Source organism: Argiope bruennichi, chromosome 1, assembly GCF_947563725.1.
Source record: "Argiope bruennichi chromosome 1, qqArgBrue1.1, whole genome shotgun sequence".
Classification (NCBI taxonomy): Eukaryota; Metazoa; Arthropoda; class Arachnida; order Araneae; family Araneidae; genus Argiope; species Argiope bruennichi.
The window spans coordinates 69,303,294-69,322,999 of record NC_079151.1 but is presented as its reverse complement, the minus strand read 5'-3'; the positions used below and the strand labels follow the sequence as shown (position 1 = coordinate 69,322,999).

The window sequence follows — 19,706 nt, the reverse complement described above, 5'->3', positions numbered from 1 at the left end:
TAAACGCAGGAAACTCTTACAGGATATAAAACAGCTAATTCTGTGATTACATTTGTGCTTAAATGAATTAGTAGGAGCAAATCTTATCTCAAGCGTCACTTCATTACTGAAGACCACAGAGCATAATAAAATGGAAAAGGATGCATTTCTATTTTCGATAGTTCAAATTAACCCTTAAATAAATGCTAAAAGAAATTTTCATTAAAAAAAAACAGCAATCTTATAGGGGGGGAAAAATGGCGTGCTTTTTTTTTTAACTTCTTTTTTTAAAAAAGTTTTTTTGTAATAGCAGAAGTTGCAGAGGAACAGCAATAGACACAAGTGTTCTAAAACGCTGCGATGCGTGGTGAAATTACAGTCCCTGCGGGTCAATGCCTGTGTTACAGCATGACGTCACCACGAAGTCGGAGAAAGTTTTCCATTTGGAAATTGTTTTCCGTCCTAAGTAGGAGGTTTCTCGACGGAAGTCGGTAGCTAATATTACTGATTTCAGATTTTCAGCGGATATCGGCTGGGTATACCATCTAGTATGATTTTGCAGAATTTTGAGCTCGCAAAAGAATAAGAAAGAATATATTTGTTTTTCGAAGAAATGGAAACACCTCATTTTTTGGAACTTCATTGAATTGTAAGTACATTTCGGTAGATTTAAAAAAAGTTTTAATTTTAATTTTGTATACAATGCGTTCATTTTGTGTTTATTATTTATATTATAGTAATAATGTCAAGAAATTATAATATTGCGTGTCTAGAGGCTATATGATTTTTAGATTTAGTTGGGGGGGGTGTTTAAACATTTTGAAAGATTAAAAAAGCCGTTATGGTAATTAAAATCTTATTAGCATATTTGAAAATTTTATTAGCGTTTTTAGAAAGTTGAGCGACAAATTATTTATTTGCTATTTCATTCACATTTATTTTATATTAAATATATGATGTTAGAAATTACTTCTTGATTCTGAAAAAGACGGCACAAATTGCGCCGAATTCTGTATTTGATAACCATCGTTAAATGTCGTTTTTTTATTTTAATGTGCAAATTTTATTTTTAGAATTATATTATGGCTTATTTTTATAGTTATTTAACATTATTTTAACTCGAAATATGTATTTTTTTTTCATTGAGTCTATTTTGCCAGAGCTAAGAGAAAAATCTTTAATTTTATTTGTTTTCACTGATTCCTTTTATTTACACTCATAAAAGTTTCATTTTTAATGTGATTGTTAAGATAAATACAAAATTCATCGTTTACTTTAAAGCATCTATTTTATTCTTCAGAACTAAGTAAATAGTTAGAAGTTACCAATTGAAAAAAAATCCAAAAAAAAAACAGGAACATCAACAAATAAAATTCTCAGATAAAAAGATCAAAGCAAAGATTTATAAAACTAATCTGCAGTTAAAAAACTGTAAATTTTTTTTTTGAAAACAAATATAAGTAAATATTTGCATTTTATTAGTATCACCTGTTTTTTTTTTAAATTCTGAAATACAGAAGATATAGAATTCATCTTATTAAATGTATTGCCTGGAAATAATTTAGAAAGAGTTTATCCTTACTTTTTTTTCCTATTCATCTTGTCAATAAGCAGTAGAAGTCAGTTGCCTCAACAGGTGGCATAAATTCAAGTGAAAGGATTATCGTTGAAAAAATTTTGAAAATTCAATTTCTTGGATTTATAAAATTATATTTTATTTCTCTGAGGATTAAATGAAATTAATTGTTGTAAATTCTTGATGCTTTTATGATGCATGTGAAGAATTAAAAAAAATTGTAACATACCCATATTTTTTTTAATCAATACAAAGAGCAACAAAGTGATATATAAGTGATATATCAATGTGTTTGATTAAATAGTGTTGGGGACAATTTTAATATATTTAAAAGGAACGTATTTATAGGGGTTTATTATATAAACTTATACACTATAGTTTTAAAGAAAAGTATTCGTTATTCCGTGTGATGAAACTATAGTTAAGTCCAGCGTTTCAGGGAGACATTTTGATTGTCCTAAGGTGCGTAGAAACATATATTATGTGGTGGCGTCATTACTGCTTTATGTATATTATCAATTAAAAATGTCTCTGACTATGTAAAGGCTAATTTATGAAAGGAAGTAAGTATTAAATATTTTTAAAAATTGTAATTTTAGTCTGGTATTAAATTTTTCCATAAAAAACAGAAGACAATTTTACAAAGCCTTATTCAATTATTCAAATTTTGGATAAAATAATGTTCTTTCAAAAATGGCAATAGACTATTGGTTCATGCTACGTAATGGGGCATGTTATCTAGCTTCTAAATGCAAAATATTTTACATTTTTTTTTCCATATGAAAGACTCACAATGGCTTCCAAAACAAAATTGGCGTGATGAATTCAAGATTATCACTTGAGCAGGGATGAATTCACTTATTATTTTAAATTCTTATCCGTAAGAAAACTGTAATTTTTCATCATAAAATCTACAGTATATAAAATGAAAAATGTTATGACCTCCAAAACAAAATTGGTGTGATGAACTAATGATTATCACTTGAGCATGTATGAATTCACTTATTATTTGGAATTCTTATACGTAAGAAAACTGTAATTTATCACCATAAAAATGTACAGTATATAAAATCGAAAATGACTTCCAAAACAAAATTGGCGAGATGAATTAATGATTATCACTTGAATGAATTCAAATTACAGAATTCTTATACTTAAGAAAACTGTAATTTGTCATCTTATAAATGTATAGTAAAAAGAATCGAAAATGCTTTTTGAGGGAGTATGTATGCTCTGTTTAAGATTTAACATGATGAATGAACACAAAAATGACACCATTTATAACAAGGAACACATTAATTTGTGATTTTGAAGATGAGGAAAGTTTTTAACTATAATTTATTTTTGGCTTCTTCTATTGTTTATGTAATGAGTATTAATTTTTTTAATCAAAATATTAATTTATTTCGGAAATATAATATTAAAATATTAATTTTTGTTTTCTGAATTGCAAAACGTTTGATCATTGCTTAGAGATTGGCTTCTTGCGTTTGATAAACGTAAGGATTTAAATTGTTCTGTCAGGATGAAATCATGAATCGAAAATTAAACATTGTCAACGCTGTAAAAATTATTCTACCTGAAGTTTAAGTGAGAAATACTATATTTGCTGAATAATCACTGGACCAAACAGCTTGCAACTGGCAAGTACATTGAGCTAGCCTTCCATAGACAAAGCAGAAAGAACTGGAAACTTGTGCATGCTTTGTTATCAATTCTTCCGTTACTATCAGAAAATTTTGTACTTTAAAAATGCATGAATAAAATTCCATAACTGGCAGCTGAGACAAATTTAAATGAAATTTTGCTTACATAATAAAAAAAAAATTTCATTTTTTTTTTTTTTTTTCATAAGGTAATTTTTGTTTATTAAATTGAATCAATCTTGAGAGTTGCAAAAAATATTAACTTGAAATTGCTCGGTCTGCATTATAAAAATTCAACTTCGATCAACTTTATCAATTTTAATTATATTCGCAAAAAAGTTAAAAAATAAAATTAAGTCAATAATAACCGAAGTTTAATTTTTGAGTCATATTAGTAAGAAAAATATGTAGAAAACTGCAATATTTTTTAAACCTTTGAAGTTCTAGTAAATTTTTTATTTAAAAGTGATTATTCCACGATATAAGTTTTGCCTTTTCATTTTATTATATTGTTACTATGCCGATTATAAAAAAAATGTACTGATAAAATTAATTTAAATTAATAATTAAAAGGACAAAAATAACTAGATTTTTTTTAAGGTTATTTATTCTTTTCACTCCCTCACTCACTCCTCCCTTAAAAAAAAAGGTATGAAATTCGGGTGGAAAAAATGTTCGAAGATAACTTTGCTATTAGGGCCTTTGGCAATTATCTAAAGAAAAATTGAGGGAAATTCATGACGTGCTCTTAAAATTTTGAGATATTGAGAGCATTAAAAAAAAAGTTCTATTTCAAATAGTTTATGTATAGTTACATCATTAAAAAGAAAAAAAAACATTTTCCAGATATTTGCAGAATTTAATATTCTAAATTCAAGTTACACATTTTTCAGCTTTTTACCCCCTTGATAATCACGAATTATTAACCAAAACCTCTCCTCAATTTTTTCTACTAAATGACCTTTTTTTTTCAAAACCTCATTTAAACAATTTTTTGCAATAAATTTATTTCAAAATTTTATTATAAGTGGATATTTCAGCCAAACCCATATCGCTATATAAACATGTGTTCTTATGATTTTCTTTTCACGCTTCATTTCTTTCATCGAATAATGATAGTCTGCTACTGTCACTTAATAAAATATTTAATTCAATCATCTAATCAGTAGATTTTCATGCTAATGAAATTTAAAAATGTGTAAAAATTATTTTCATAATATACCACAGATTTTTTTTTACTATCCAAATAACTTCTGGCGAAGTAAAATTTGAAAATAAAAAAAAAAATTATGCGTTCAGGAAACACAAAAAAATATGACTGTAAAGTTAATAATTAAAAAAAATTATATATAGTGTCGAGAAAGTCAGAAATACATTCGACATTCGCTATTGGAATATAATAAATTGTAATTCAGAAGCAATAAAAAATACAAGAAAATGAAAAAACAAAGCATTTATGATTGCAAATACTGATTGCCTGTATTTGTAATAATAATGTCTGTTTCTAAATTAGCTGATTTTAGTGCTATACAGGAATTTTTAGATATTTATTTTTGTTGGAACTGAAACAAAAGAATTGTTCTAAGAAGTCTTTGTAATTATGTTTCAAGTTAACATTTTAATTGATTTCTTTCATTATTTCTGACTTAGATATTGCAAAATTCTTTAGTTTCTTGTTTTCAAGACATTAAAAATATCTAGAATAAAAGAAACAGGAATAATTCATTATTGAACTTTTTTTTTCTAATTCTAATTTTATATTAAATTTTGAATGCAAATTTTTTATTTGTTATAATTGCACAAGCTTAAACATATTTCCCACTTCATTTATATTTTGAAGTTATTAAATACAGAACGAAATAAAATAAAAATTCGTTGTAATGTTCACGGAAATATTTTGCATAGAAAATATCCTTTTTTTTGTTTTGTCGCATAATATAGCAATTACACTAAAAAAATCTTTACAAAATACTTAATCTAATAATTATTTCAAATTTTTTTTAATATAAATCAAATTTTATTTTGTATTAGCTATCTTTGACGATCATTTGAATCGCGAAAATTAACTGTTGCTTAAATTTTCAATCAAATATTTTATATTTAGTATTAATGACTTCCTCAACAAAATATTTTTAAGATCCAAATTTTATAGTCATATAACTCAAGCTATTTCAGAAGCCTGTTCTTCGTACTATGCATTCCCTAATTTTCTGTCATCTCCTTTAAAATTTTAAAATTATTATTAAAATTTAAAATAAAAGTGATTAAACTTCAACAAATACAAAAGCTATTTTTTGCTGAAATTAAACATGTTTTTTAAAAGTATAAGTACAGAAAATGAATAATTTTAGCATTGAAGTCTTGTGTACACCACGAATACTTTTTAAAAATTTATACAATATCTGAAAGGATTATTCAATAAAAATTCTATGATTCAGCAGACATTTTTACTCTCAAAAGGATATAACTACTTAAATTGTATTTAATTAACTGCAGGCAATAAACTTGTGTTTACAAAAATCATGCAGTTTAAATTTTATATAGTCCTTCGACCCTTGGAATCCTACCCAGCAAAATATTCCAATTTTTAACACAAAAGACGGTTTAATCTTTTGTGAACAAATTTAATAGATTTATGAAGCTTATATTATTATTTTAGGACAATGAACAATTTCATTATCAATCAGTCTTTAAACCTCCAGGCACTCATTAATGTATTTGCTTCGAGATGGCTAATAGAGTGGTCTAAAATCGCGCCTTCATAAGATAATGATATTCAGATTTTCGAAAACGCGAATACAGATATGTGCTAAAAATTAAAATTTTCTTAGTTTGCAGTAATAGTTAACTTAATCTTTTAATTTGATATTTTAATTGATATTTGATATTTAATTTTTACTAGTTGATAAAAGCTAATTTTTCACTCTACGTGTGCATGAGCAAATTAAATTTTATGGTTATTTTGTGTGAAATAAAGTGTCGAAAAATATGCTGAAAATATCTTTTAAAAAATTATTAAAAATAGAAACTTAATAAATATGTTAAAAAATGTTTGTTTGAATTTTAAGATGATGAAAAAATAATTTTTTGTTTTATAATATTTCCAGAAGTTATTGCGGAAAAACGTCAACATGGTTCCTTCGTTTTTAATTAATTAAAATTCTAATAAAAGCTTTAAAAAAAATCCCTTCGAGATGCACATTCTCAGCCTCCAGCGTATATACTACGTCAGATTTGATAACTCTAGATCAAACAATCTAGTCTGTAGAGCACCACTACACACGCACGCATGCACGCACACACAGAGAGAGAGAGAAAGAGAGAGAGGGAGAAATACATACACATACATCTTTATAATAAGTAAAGATTTTTAAATGAATTATTGCAAAGTTTTTGAAAAAAAAATCATAATACACAATTGCTTTTCTTCGCTGATAATGCAAAGATTTCTTCGACTTGAGTAAATTACCCAACAATATAAAAACGTTTAAAATCTGAAAAATAGACTGTTTGTAATGTATTGCGTAGTTTCATTTGCTCTTTCTTAAACTGCACTTCAAGCACTGAATCTCACGTGAGTTGGATTGGAAGGCATCGTTATCAAAGAAAATAGGAGGGCAAGTTTGCTTGATAAATTTTTATTGAAGAATAAAATTGATAACAAAATTTTTATTCTTTTCAAATGGAATTTTGCCTTACTTTCTGAACCACCGTCTGGGCTTTTAGGATGCGTACCAAAAATATAAACAATGCCGTTGATCTGAAATTCTCAATTCCGATGTTTACATTCTCTTTATTTTTGCAAGCTGATAGTGATGTTTGTTTTTATCAAGTGGCATTTCTTTTTATCTGTGTTCTCTGTTTAAAGAATAATAAAATTAGGAAAACATTTTAAGGGTTTTTTTTTATTTACACGAATTTCTACTTCTCATCTTTATGTAAAAAAAAGTACAAATATTTTTTATTTCTGTTGTTACCATAGTTTATTCTGTTTATTCTTTTTGATAGAGAATATAATAAAGAACGTTTGCTCTTCTTGAAGCAAAAAATTTATATACGTATAAATGTTTTGAAATAAAAATTTATATTATTTATTTATGTTATTAAAAATATTAATTCAAAATCGTTTGTAATAAAAAAAAATAGTTTCATTAAATCCTGAACTTGAGTAGATATTAATACAAAAATAAATTTCGGAGTTTTACTTTTAATATTAAGTATTATCACTGCAATGGAAAATATCTTTAAAGAATCATAATTATGGTAAAAAACTGTTATAGAAATTTCTTGATTTCTCTAGTCTTATTATTTTTTCTTTAATTCATTCAGGGTCGTTAAACTTAAAAGCTAAAACAATTGGATTGAAATTTATGAGTCAAATAAGCAATAAGTAAATTAATAAATAAAAGTAATTTTTATAGAAAGATAGATTTTTTTTTGATAGAATAATCAAAAGATACTTAAAATGATGGAAGTAATGATTTCTTGTTGGCACTTGCATGTCTTCTCAGCTTCATTTTCCACCAATACGACAGTTCTTGACTATTATTTCCATAATTACTCCTTAGCTGTAATTACTTTGATAATTGATTCAAAATTGATGTCGATGTTCTGCATATTGCAGAAAATTAATTTTCTTTCATAAATGAAAATTGTTTGTTAAACTGGTAAATGCTTCTAAATTTAGACATCAATTCGTAATTGAATTTTTAAAATCTGGCTGGTAAATGTTTGTAAAATTCAGGCAACCAAGAATGGCACTGAATTTTGCTTACGAATCGAGACTACACTGAATTTCGATTATCAGCTTTTATACTTTAAATAAATGAATCCATATTTAAAGGTTATATATATATATATAAAAATCCTATCTATCAAAAATTTAATGACTGCAAAATTCTAATTCATTTTTATAATTAAAAAAAATTCTTTTCTGCATGACATAGTTTTATCTAAATTTGATTCTTTCTTGTAGTGTAACGTGAAATATACTGCCTATTTATTTCTCAATCGCTTTTCCAAAAGATAAAACTTGCATCAGAATGTTTTAATTTATGAAATATATATTTTTAACGATCTTATCTTTACCGTGCAATTTTAAATTTAAATCAGTTTTGTTACATCAACCATAAAAGATATATTTTACAAATTTCTTCAGAATACAAGTGCTTTTTCTTTGAAAACTTTCTTATTTCTTCTTTTCAATTTGTAGTCTCAAACTCTATCTCAAAGCGTTTTTGAGTTGTCACATTGTCACGAACATTGTCCAAAAACGTGTTTTTCGAATTCAGAGAGGTCTGAAAGGTGGAGATATGTCAAAATCTGGAGTTCGAATTACAATTAGAATAGATTACAATACTTTATATTTCATATACGAGATAGTAAAAACCCAAAATGTAGTATTCGTAGCCACAATGAAAACGATTTGAGTTTCACTTTAAAAATGAAAAATGTAGTAAAATATGCTAAAAATATTTTTAAAAATTGATTACAAATAGGAAAAAAAATTATTCGACAAAAAATTATTAAAATAACATTTTTTTAAAAAAAATTTTAAGATGATGTAAAAATTATTTTTGATATGCAATATTTTCGGTAATTATTAGAAAAAACGGCAGAATTTCTCTTAAATTTTAATTAATTAAAGGTCTGATTAAAATATCAAAACCATCGCTTTGAGATATGCATTTCCGCTTTCCAATGTATATATTTTCAAATTTGGTAGCTGGTAGAAAGAGAGAGAGAGAGAGAAAAAAAGATACAGACTCACACCTATTCATCTTTATTGTTAGCAGAGTTAGAAATGTTCTTTTCTTGTGTAAAAATCAAAGATTTTACTATTCCTTTTATTTTATTTACTGAGACTCTTATTTTTCACTTGTCCTCCGAACCTCTAAGTCCAAAGAACTGTCACACAATTCTTTTTGATGGAAGCAAAGCGTATAATGAATTATCTATTCACTGTAAATTTAGCTCTCTTTCTGAATGGAACCGTTTTTTCTTTTCCGGTCATTGAAGGAGTTCCAATTGTTCCAACAAGAATCCATTCTGACAGATGAGAACAGTAGTTTTACAACTCAATAATTCTAGTACTGTCGAAATTTATCGCAACACTTTACCATGAACTGATAAAGAACACGCATTACTTATTCGAGGCGCTGGCAGCACAAAGGTGATAACAGCACTTACGAAGAACATTTTTCCAGATTTTTTTGTTTGACACGCTTTTCTTTTAGTTATTTTTTTCCATTGTTGATTTTTAATTATTTTTATTTAAATTGTACAATGGATATTAATTCGAGACATGAGTAATTTTTTTAAATATATTGTTTGTTAAAAAGTAAAGATCTCCATTGCCATCTTTCAATTCGCCCATATTTTGACAAAATCAAAGCGGATTGGCGAATGAGCGTAAGTAAGAGAGGTTTTCTTATCTAAAAACAGACAGTATATTATAATTCGCAATTTGCTTTTATATCCGTTACTGTGATTTTAACTTCTGAGTATAATTGAGCAGTGGTGTGTTCATTTATTAAAAGTATTTTTTCTATTATTCTTCAAATAACAATTCAAAACTAATTTATTCATTAAATAAGTCAATTTAGTTAGATTTTTGTTTTAAAACTATACAAATATTAATTATAAAACATACTTTGTGATTTTGAATTGAGGTTTGATTATTAAAAAAATACTTAAATCACCATTCCATTCTATAAATTGTCATGCCGAGCTAAAAAATTGATTCTTAATGGTATAAATATTTCCGTGGAAAATGCATATACTTAGTATATCAAATTCGCAGGGAAAAACAACAACAACATAATACTGAAACATTAGTGAAATATATTTTACTATTTTACTTAATTTATGATGGATGATGGTTGATTATTAATTATGGAAATGAATTTTTATTTATGAAAGAAAAGCTTATTATGAAAAAGAGGTTTTATTTATGAAAGAAAAGTTAATTTATTATAATTATACTATATATTTTGATTATCAAAAAAAATTCAAAGAAATTATTTGTTTTGCATTTATATTTAATTACAACGTATAAAAAGTATCAAAAGGTATAAAGGTATATCATTCGATCGAAACAGATGAAAGAAAATCCAGACAGAAGTAATATTAAGTAAAATAATACTGCTTTCTGCCAAAATATCCATAATTTGCTTAACGTAGCACAAATTACTCAACTGTTTCAGAAAAATGATGTTATTCCACTAGATATGTATTTTTATTTTCATGAACATTTCTTATTTATATATTATATACTAGCCGCCTTTGGCAACCAGCCGGTTCGCCAATCTTAATGATCGTTAAAGTTTTAATTATTAATTAATTTAAATTTTTAATATTTTATGTAACTCCTATTTTAATAGCTTCTTCATCAAAATATTTTAAGGCTTCAAATTTTGATAGTCAAGTAATTCATTCATAATATTATAAAGGCCTTCAGTCATAACGTAATATGTGTCTCTGTAATTTTCTGTCAGCTCCCGTAGAATGTATGCTTTAAATTAAAGTGGAAATGGTTAAATTGCAATTAACATAAAAACATTTTTTACTGATACGAAGCATTTTTTTTAAATATGAGCATTGAAAACAGAGTCGCTGAGTATTTAAACCTTATGGGCATTAAAATATCTTTCTTAATTTATGTAATATCTCAAGAAGTTTTCTACAAAATTTTCTCAGATTCATTATGGACAGATTAATTAATTAACAATATTTAGTTTTAAATGCATTGAACTCTAAGAAAATAAACAGAGTCGTTTGAAATAATCGGTCGGAAACATGTTAAGTCTTCAAAACCATGTCTGTATCCGTTGAAAATTGAATAGTCAACATTCAGAACATAATGCGCATGCGTGAATTTTCTACGCCTGTTGGGGTAATGCTACGCAGATTAGAAATTTTTAATTTCCTTTATTCTGTTTTATCTTAATTCAAAAGTACTTCAGAATGAATCTGAAAGATCGATTAATTAACAATGTTTAATTTTAAATGCATCAGACACTAAGAAAATAAACAGAATCGTTTGAAATAAGCAGCCGAAAATATGTTAAGCCTATCCTCGTTAGTGTGGGAAGAAAACTGAAGCCTTACTCATTTGGCGGTGGGGAAATGAAAAGATTTTTTGGCGGGAAAGTTAGTTTTTAATTAATATTTAAAATTCTAATTAAAAATTCAGAAAAAGGGACCCCAGGTGCACATTCCCGACCTCCAAGGTATGCATGTGCCAAATTTGGTAGCTGTAGGTTGAACGGTCTGGCCTGTAGAGCGCCAACACACACAGACACACATACACGCATTGAGCTTTATATAAGTATAGATTACACTCTATAGCTAATTGAAAAACATCTGAGACAAGTATGTACCCGCATTTGGAAAATTGCTTACAATGACGAAAAGAATTACATTTTTAAATATATTTTATGTTGTTTGAACCAATAAATATATGGGAGACAGGGGCTAGTTGTAAAAATTTTTGAAAAAATGTGTACATTTTTTTAAAGAATTCGTAATTCCATGATTATAACTACTTTTTATAGCTTAACTATTCATTCATTATATACATAAAAAACATTTAACGATTCTGTTAATTTTAGCATCAGAAATATTTTTCAAAATTAGTTGACTGTTACAATTTAATAGTCAATTTAACAGTTTTGTTCAGATTATTAGGGAAATTGTAACAATAAAAACGAAAGCATATAAAATTATTTTCCCTTTACCATTCTTTTAATAATTAAAATACATAAAGCTTGATCATTGCTATCATTTAGCATAATGATAATAAATAATATCATGACTTATAGTAAAATAAAGATAAAAAATATTTAACAAATCAAAATAAAAGTCAGTTTGCATCACAACACAAGCAAATAGTAAACTAATTCTTATTGCGTACATTTCGCAGCCACACTTTTGGAATTAAATTCACTTTTCTTAGCCAGAATTGGGGTCTCGGTGGCCTCTGTAATATCTTGGATTCCAGGTCAGAGTGTCCCTAGTTTAAAATCCAATTTCATCGAAGAACCACCGAGTAAGTAGATTTGGTCGTCACTTATTCAGTAAGACTTAAACGTTTTCTCCCCTGATAAGGGAGAAATCCCAGGAAGGGCCATAAGGAATGTGTTGTCTTCGTCGTCTGATAGCAGTTCGAAATTATGTTGCATATCCCAAAACGCGTTATTGTTGTTTCAAAACTGGAAGCTAATAAAAATATATTGTTACGAAATTTCCGGGGTTCGTTTGGATAGTGGGGGTTATATGGTGTGAAGAACGCTCAATCACCAGGCGGCAGTAGAAAATAAAACAACGACGTTTATTTACACGAAGACACACAGGACAGCACAAATAAAACAACTATATACAACACAGAAGACGATTATCTTCTGTGTTGTATATAGTTGTATCTTCTGTCTTCAGCCGAGACGTGCAGCATACAACAGCATACACAGCAGCATACAAAAGACCCTACTATAGACAGTAGCACACAGCTTTGTTCAGCACTAGCTTCACTCCGTCGCTGCTCCGCTTATCTCTGGAAGGCCAGTTCTTTACCGTCGGTTCCGACTACTCTTCTCTATTGCTTCCGACTACTCTCCGATCTGGTTCACGATTCCTCAATTCATCACTGGTTCACGACTACTCTCTCCGATCTGGTTCACTACTACGACTACTCTTTCGCTTCCGACTACTCTTCGACTCCACTGGTCCGCGTCTCAATTCACCGTCGATCCCGACTACTCTTCGACTCCACTGGTTCGCGACTCAATTCACCGTCGATCCCGACTACTCTTCGACTCCACTGGTCCGCGACTACTCAATTCACCACTGCCCGGCAGCTGCGGGTGCTACCTTTTATAGGTCTCAGAAGAAAGGGCTAGAAGCCACTCAACCAATCAGGAACGTTCGAGGCGTATCTCCGTTCTTACTGGACGGACCGGGAAAATTCTCGATATTTCGGGTATAATCTATTTTGGCGCCAAAGTCGCCAAGTCGCCAAATGGTCACCAAGTTTGTCGCCAAGCTCTGGGACCTCCCATGGAACCAACTATGCTGGAAAAGCCGCATCACAGATTCGTAACAATATATACATTGTTATACGCATGCCGTGCGGCATCTCCGCAAGCTAGAAGAAAACCATTTTCTTCTTTTTTTAAAAAATATTTGTTAGTTCAAAATCCTATTCTCATTCTTTTTTCTTTTATTTTCACATTCGTATTTTTTCCTTAAACCTTTTCCTTTCTCTTATCTTTTCTTATTAATTATGCAATCACTTCCTTTTTCCATCTTATTTACTATAAACAAATTTTCATATATGAAAATTATTACGATTTCAGGTATATAATAAAATTACGATTTCATGCTTAGAAATGAATAATATAATTTACAATAACGCCGTAAATGTTCTTTTGCTTTCTATGAAAATCAGAATATTGAGTTAAGATTAACACAATGCAAGAAAGGGAGAGGGGGAAAAAAGTGTTTGGTGGAAAGACACTGAATGCATGAATCACAGTTTTTGCAACATATTTGGGCAAATCTGAATTATTATTATTTTGGAGCTTTCCATGTGACCAGTGGTGCGCACACTGCCTCGCAGAAAAAGATTCGGTCAAAAATGTATTTTTTTCCTCCTGTGAAGGAAATTTCAAGTTGTCATCATACGCATTTATTTAAAATCATGTATTTAAGGTTAAAAAAAAGTCGTTTTGGCGAAATTTTCTTTGCCACTAATACGTAAAATAGCCTGAATTTTTGTTTGTTTGTTTGACGAATTTGAAACAAGCAGAAAATGACTCACGCCTTCAAAGTAACAGGATTTTTTTTTTTTTTTTGATTTGCTGATAGCTCTTTTTAAGATACAGTGAATAAAACGTTAAATGAATAATATTATTATATTTTTGCGGTAAAAAAATGTAACAATTTTCCCAAATTAGGATTGATTAATTTTTTTCCTTTAAGCTACCAAAAATCAAGAAACTTCTGATCTATTTCAGAAGGAAAGCAAGGGCGGATTTTTGAAACTGCTGGTTTCAGCCTTTTCTTACATTCCGAGTGAAGGGATAAAAATCCTTAATGATTACAACATCCTTTCAAAGATGCCTAAGATTTCCTTTCCTAAATCGACAGGTGGCAAATAAATCCCTATCAAAATCTCATATTAAAATCAATGAAGAGAAAAATTTTCTGTCTCTTTTGCACTTATATTTTAATGTAACGGATATCAGTTTTATCATCTCTTCTTGAACATAAAATGCTTTTCCCGAAAAGTTTCTTCTTTAATATATATATATATATATATATATATATATATATATATATATATATATGTAATATTATTTGTGGTGAAGCATGATGCAGTTGAAGGCAATGAAGATACTTTTAATTTCGTGACGTCGTTTTATTTCATTTTGAAGATGCAAGCATATGTACAAGCGACGAGCACACAGAACGACACAGAAAGGAATGAGGGAAGACCTCTCGGACATTTTATCCCTGGTCTTATATAACCTATGATTTTGATAGGGAAAACATTTCTTCACAGTGCTAATGTATTATGAGATTTCGATAGGGATTTTCATTACAGGCGCCGAGAAGGTAGGGGAAACAAAGGGAGATTTTAAAAAAGAATTTGCTTCATCAGCGGTATGTTATCTCTTCACGCGTAGTGTGGGAAAGTTAGAGTTTAGCTGATTCAACAATTTAACAAAGCTTCTCTTGAATTAATTAAGTAGAGACAGTGGAATTGGATCACGAAATAAGAGAATATTTTAGAATGAAGTTACTATGGGCTAAATTAAGATGAAGTTACTATGAAAATTAATTAAATTGAAATTAGAGTTAAAATATCATTACATATATATATATATATATATATATATATATATATATATATATATATATATATATATATATATATATATATATATATATATATATATATATATATAAGCATTAATTTATGTAAAGCAGAATCCAGTTTCGACAAACAGTGAAGAGACTTTGCATTTTTTAATTCGCTTTAATCCATCCCAGGAAGGCATAATTTATTTACAAGAAGGTGCGGACAAGGCACGTCCGCCACAGTGCGTTACAAGAGCAGAAGTGGGGAAGGAAGAGAAATAAATTATCTCTCTTCTTATATAACATGAGGTATTGATAGGGAAAATATTTTTTCATAGTGCTAATATATTATTAAGATTCTGATAGGGATTTCTGACGCATGTCAATCACAAGTAAGGGAAACACAGGAATCTTTTAAAAAGAATGTGCTTACTGGACCTTTTTCTATCCCTTCACGCGGAGCATGTGAAAGTGCCGGCATTTAGCCGATTCAGCAATTTTATAAAGCTTCTCTTGAATTAATTAAGTAGTAAAAGTGGAATCGGATCAGGAAATAAAAGAATATTTTAAAATGACTTTGATATGGGCTAAATTAAGACAAAACTTTGTAAATTAATTAGAATTGAAATCAGAGTTCAAAATATCATTATATATATATATATATATATATATAAGTATGCAAACTTTTTATGGGATAAGAGTATTGTGCTAAACTTGACTAGTAAAATAAACTTTATAAAATTTAGATTTTTAAAGGCTTTTTCTGTATAGCATTAACTGATTTTAAAATCATAGAACAAAATTCGTTACGTCATTTACTACGTTTTCTCAATTGGTAGCATATGCCTATTTCAAAAGCTTTAGAAATTTGCACCTAAGTCAGAACTAAAGTAAATATCCGAAATATTAATGAGGTTTTTTTTATTAACGAACTTTTTTTTTTTTTTTTACCTCTTTGAAATTTTCTAACTTTGCTTTCAGAGAGAATTGTTTTTAATACAGTTTTCTTACATCTGAATTTATATTGAACTCTATTTATTTAATATTTATTTTTAATTGAAGTTTTTTACACCTACATTTACACCTACGATCTTCAATCATATGTCCATCTTTCCTTCTGGACATTTATCTTTTAATAGAAAAATACATTATCATGTCAAATGCCTACTTTAAAAAAAAGAATTTCTTCTAATTTTTATTTTAAGGTCTCTGTTATAGACCATTTGAAATAATATTACTGGATCATTTGAAATGTAATCTCTACACCTTAGACTCCAAACAAATAACTTTTGATATTGCCTGAGTTGGGGGGAGGGGAGAGGGATATTGGATAAGATGCACAAAATAAATAAACATGTGTAGGAAATAAAAAGTAATTAAAACACCAAGAATAATAAAATAGTTACTTACTAAAACAATTTCGAAGATAAAAAGTAAGAGAAATAAGAACAAATAATAGATTTTTCTGTTATGTTCAATGTTCTGAGGCAAAATTTCTCAAATTTTGTTGTAAATGTTCTTTATGGTTGTTTTTGGACTTTTTTTAATATTTTTAATGGCACAATTTTCATACACAAAATTTAAATGGATGTTCAAAACAAATGTAAAATTAAGCCCCTTTGGTAGACAGACATGCACATGCACATGCACGCACACACACACAGGTGCGCGCGCGCACGCACGCACGCACACTTACACACACATATATATAAATGGCTCTAATTTTGATTTTTTAAATTAAAAAATTTGAGATTCACTACCTTAATTTTCCTTAGAAACTCTTGAGCAGATAACTTAAAATTACTGATAAGTAAAAATCAGAATGCGTTAGAAAATTCAATAAAAATTCAGTAAATTCAAAAAATCAGTGTAAATTGATAAAAATTCAGCAAAGTGTCAAAATTATGATTTGCATCAAATCGTATGAAGAGTCGTCTCTTTAGTTAGAAAGCCTTGATTTCAAAAGAAAGAAGAAAAAAATGTTTTTATTAAAATGGAAACTGGGTGGAATTACTGGTTTCTTCCAAGGTTAATTGAGGTTAATAATTATAAAATTAAAATTTTTATTCTAAGCATGAATTCTTCCAGTAATGTCTTCATTAAAAGAATCTAGTATTAAAGATCTTCGGATTTAACGGACTGAATTTGACTGATGTTTTGAGGTTTCCTTCACCATTTTAATAAGTGCGATTTTTTCCCCACCTTTAAAAGAATTTACGATACTAATAACGTATATGCATTGTATATTTTGCCTTTAAAAAGAGCAAGTATTGCATTAATTGCCTCTATTTACTAAGCATTTGTAAATACTGAAGTTAAATGAAGAATGACTATTTAACAAAATGATAATTTAACTAGTTTTTATATTTACGCAAATTTCTATTATAGAACATTATACTGTAAGAAACACCATAATACATAAGCATTTTTCTTCTTTTTTAGAATCGGTATCAAAGCGAAAGAATAAACGACAAATTGATGATAGTTTTTGTCTCTGGGGGATGGGGGAGTGGATCAGTTTCAGGATTATTACTTTATATTTAGAATCGAATTGCAAAAAATCAATCGATTTTTCTGATATTTTATAGTAAAGGTGACTGCAAAAACATAATACTTCATAATCCCTAATTCCATTAGTGTCTACTGGTACTAGTCAAGTTAATGTTAGTGTACTGTTAAACTCGATGAACGAGTCCAATGTCAAATGTGCGAAGGGGCGAGGTAGGTATAAAGGAATATCTGAACTTGGCATTTCTTAAACTCTGGTCATTGCTATTTCTGAAATGTAAGTGGCTTTATAAGACACATTCACCTAATAAATTAATTTCAAATGAACGAATTTTTCTATGTATTTCCTTATTATTCCTTAACATTTAACTAATTTGGTAGACGATTCGTTGTGATTCTTCTTATTTGAAGGAAATTAAGCCGCTTAGCTATTTTATTTTATCGAAAGTGGCTTGAGATATGTTTATTCATTAACTTTTATTAGGGCATAATATTTGAAATCGCTACTATAAACTATTGGAATGGACTATGTATTAGTACTTTTTTTTTTTGAATCCCTTCTTTACTTTCTTTCTTTTCCTCTTTTTTTTTTTTTGAAATGACCTCGTAATTTTGAACTTTGGTCAGACGAAGAGAAACAACATGAGTCAACACTTCTTTTCTATTGTTCGATACCCTACCAATAGAAGAATGTCTGATTTCATGTATTTCAGACCAACTTACATTGGTGGAATTTTGTCTGGAGCTTATGATTGGACAAAAAAAAAAAAAAAAAAAGCGAAGGATAGTTTAAGGCTATTAAAATAATATAACTTAAATGCCTGCTACGTTTTCATTCTTAAAATTTTGTTCTTGAGAAAATGATGAACATTAAATAATGCATAAGAGACTTAATTGAAAGTAAACACAACCAATAATCCCGTCAAATGAATTGATTCCCAAAGGTCACAAGTTAAATTATAAAACTGTCGGCCAGCCATATCATCCCGTATCGTAAAAGTGATCAGAAATATATTGAAATGGAAATGGTAATGCTTGATTTGAAAAGTTTCGGAACATTTTTTTTTTACTCGTATACGTAATATAGGGACAAGTATAATAATCGTCAAAAAAATTCGAACTCGTAATTCTAGCGAATTTTCACGTTTTAGACCTTCCTGAGTTAGGGGAGGAACATTTTTGGAAAAAGACCGCCCGTCTCTGACAAATGTAACTCAAAACAGTTTGAGCTAGACGGTTGAAATTCGGTATATGGTCTTCACACCAAATGTTCAGATTTCTACCAAATTTTGAGTAAAATCAGTTAATTGGAAGTCCGTCTGTTCGAAAATCTGTTTACACAAGAGCTACAAAACGAAGAGAGCTAGATAGATTAAAATTTGATACACAGATTTAACATTTATAGAGTAGATACTTGTAAAAGTTTGAACCAAAACCAACTATGGGTCTGTACTTTCAAAAACATGTAAATGCGACAATTCATACTGTTCGAATATAAGTCAACATGATAATTACAAAACGAAGAGAGTTAGACAGATAAAATTCGATACACAGATTTTGCCTTTATATTGTAGACACCTGTCAAAATTTGAGCCAAATCCAAAGAATGGGATTGATTGTCTGTCGGTCTGTACTTTCAGAAACATGTAAACTGAATAATTCAAAAGCGCAATGACTTAAATGTATCAAATTTGCTACGGAGGTTTGTGACTACAAGTGCAGTTTTTTTTGTCAAATTTTTGTTTGAATCGGTTGAGAAAAATGTGTCTAAAACACGTTCTTCATTTTTTGGATGCTATTAAGTCATGCCAAGGATTAATCGCCAAGAACGATACAATAGATTTGTGGTGAATAGCATATAAGCCAGTTAACAGCTCTGCTACCCGAGCAATTGTTTTGGTATCATGGTCATGTTACTGGACTGGTCCCACGTTGGGCGCCAGGAGGGAGAGTCTGTGGTGATAGCATATAAGCCAGTTAACAGCTCTGCTACCCGAGCAATTGTTTTGGTATCATGGTCATGTTACTGAACTGCGAACCACAAGGTCCCAGGTTCTATCCTAGCACATCACAATCCCTAAATTGGTGACCTCGGACGATGAACCTTCAACCTTTATAACAGCTGTTGTTGCGCCATC

The 19,706-nt window shown here is 28.8% G+C and overlaps 1 protein-coding gene across 1 annotated transcript in view; it reads left to right on the top strand.

Moving 5' to 3' along the window:
* Positions 1-470: 470 nt before the first annotated feature.
* Positions 471-19,706, top strand: part of LOC129961059 (rab GTPase-binding effector protein 1-like) — a 57,144-nt gene continuing 37,908 nt past the window's right edge. Inside the window, exon 1 of the mRNA XM_056074981.1 lies at positions 471-628. The gene's annotated coding sequence lies outside the window, so the exon portion shown is untranslated. The remainder of the gene's footprint in view (positions 629-19,706) is intronic.